The sequence below is a fragment of the Opisthorchis viverrini genome (genome assembly GCF_000715545.1).
Source record: "Opisthorchis viverrini unplaced genomic scaffold opera_v5_134, whole genome shotgun sequence".
In the NCBI taxonomy this organism is placed as follows: Eukaryota; Metazoa; Platyhelminthes; class Trematoda; order Opisthorchiida; family Opisthorchiidae; genus Opisthorchis; species Opisthorchis viverrini.
This window is the reverse complement of record NW_008751778.1, coordinates 1,037,713-1,040,421: the sequence shown is the minus strand read 5'-3', so window position 1 is coordinate 1,040,421 and position 2,709 is coordinate 1,037,713.

The window sequence follows — 2,709 nt, the reverse complement described above, 5'->3', positions numbered from 1 at the left end:
CAGAGGAGATTTTTAGATTTGCTACCTATGCACACTCTGGAGTCAAATGAGTTCGTGGCATTGGACTTACCAAGTTGAAACAGAAGTGCGGTTGGCACAGTGTGCACCAATTATCAAATTAGCGCCGAGCAGCTGATGGTGGAGGTACAAAGGTGGGGGCAATAATTCTGAGCCACCGGTGAGAAAACCATGCCGGATGGTCTGAAAACATTTGCTGCTTGGCTTGTGGGTACCACAATGGGAATGAAATAAAGCTGCCAATGATGATGATGATGATGGGGACGTGGAAGTGATAATGGCATTGGCTTGGCTTGTGGGTACCACAATGGGAATGAAATAAAGCTGCCAATGATGATGATGATGATGGGGACGTGGAAGTAGATAATGGCATTGGAGATAATGTCAATTCGGAGTCTACCAAGTCAATTTCACTACGAATATCCTGACTCGAAGGCATGGTGACATTATGTCCTCCGACGCCGAGGAATTAGCCCATTCTTGTTGATTTGAACAAACATCAATGCGTTTTTATAAATGGACTTTTTCTCTACCACGTTACGGACACCTCAGCCTAAGTAAACCAGTTTGAAGCCATCCTGACAAATCATTTACTGCCGAAAATAGGAAAACATGGGGTTTCAACGCATGAAAACACCAAAGACTCCAGCTGTCTGCTCAGAGTTTGAAACAGCATACGGACGGCATTATCATGCTCACGGTTTTGAAACCATCTGTCGGGAATCCATCGCACTCCCCCTGAATAATGGATCTTGCCACCAAGCGCAGCTCTGGTTGAAGCCAGAAAACCTAATCAGGGTGCATGCAGCTTAGTAAAACGCCGAATAATAAAGGGTCCAAGGTTTGTTAGGTAGCGCTGGTATTTGGCGAAAGCCGGAAAAATGGAGAAGCATTTTGCAATGAGGAGTAATCACCCCTCGTTCTGGATAGTCCCATCGGCTGGCCTGAAGAAGATGGGCGTTAATGAATGGAACGGAACATAAACCCATTCACAGAAACACCGTCTTAAGCAATGGGCTGGACGATTTGTAGGTTCCCATCATCTCACCATCTTGAGGGACACAATGAACTTGAGTGGGACGTAGACACCAGTCCGCCATCGTTGACAGAAGTCCAGCGAGCAATTTCATTGCTTTGGCGCAAAAAATCGCCTGGATCACACAGTTCGCGCTCTGTGCCCTTCAAAAAATTGGCGAGTCTCTAACGATCTTGCTCCAATCTATAACGAGGAAAGATTCCTGACAGCTTCAAGCACCCGACGTTGATTCCCGTACTCAATAATGGTGCAATGACATTTTGCAAAAACCACCGGGGCATCATCGTGGTGGATATAGCTCCCAAGTTGGTCGCTGGCATTTTTGTGAGGGTTGATCCGTCATCAAAGGAGTTAGATTCGTGACGATCAAGCTGGGTTTCGTCCAAGCCTGTATTGATCAGATATTTACCTTGCAGATCTCCAAACAACGGTCGAGGTTCTTGATCCTAAATTTGCTTTCGACTCTGTCGGTAGTCAGAAACTGTGATAATGTCTGTTGATGAAGAGTGTCCCCTATAAATTCTTGTCTCCTGTCTTGTGCATCCTCCCATTGGTTTGCAAGTGTGTTCTGAAGATCATCCCTTGATCATCATCGCAAAGTCCACTGGCGTTGGGCAAGTATGTCCTCTATCGCCGTTCCCGTTGTGATGTCTCAGGCTTCTTTGGTTGCTTCTACAGCCCGAAGATTAACATATTACTGGAACATTTGCTCACACACAATCTGCCCACGATATTGGATCAGACCCTTTACAAGAGCAGTCTATTTTTAGCAACCTAACTAAGTATCCTATGCAGTCCGCCACTTGCCCTTGTAAAGTTTAAAGTTTTGTTTCAAAATAGGCTGGGATCAAACCAATACCTCATGCTCGCATGTGAACCAATCGATGGAGTAGATGATTTCATTTACCTGGGCAGCTACATAAGTCCTTTGGGTCTAACGAAAGATGAAATCACTCTTCAAAATTAGAGGAACAGAGCAGCATTTTCTAACCTCTGACATTTGTGGCTCCAACAGGTTATCAGCTTTGTAGTTAACGACAGAATGAACCATGCAGCGGTCTAAACATTGAACCATGGTCTCCGCACGTGGAAGCCCTTCGAATGCTTTTTGTGTGTGACAATCGGCGCCTCCGAAGCACTGCGCGAGTCTGATGGGAATAACAGATTAGCAATGCTGATGTTTTTCGTTAAAGTCCACTCTACATCAAAAGAATGGCAGTCACAGTTCACAGACTGCACTGGTTAGGCTGAATAATTCACATGTCAAAAGAACATTTGATTGATAAGAACCTCTTCGCCACTCCTCAGGTCGGATGGAAACAACCAGAGGGTGGTCAGTACGTGGCCAGGCAACAAAGTATGGAATATGTTTCCAGTCAATTCAGTAACGTTGGTACTTGTCGTCTTCCAAGAGGGTAACCAAGGGAAGAAATGAACCACCGGTTAATGAGGCAAGCGGATGTGCATGATATCCACTGATGGTCTTGAAACGGAGCTATTGCCTTCGCTAAGTAGTATCGCGTAATCTAGTTTAGCAGCCTGGCCTGGTGGATACCAAAGTGAACACCGCAGATCCAATGTCACGCTCCTTAATACTCGCTTAGCAGTGACAAAGCCTAATGATAACATTGCATCAACAGTGGAAGAGAGGAACG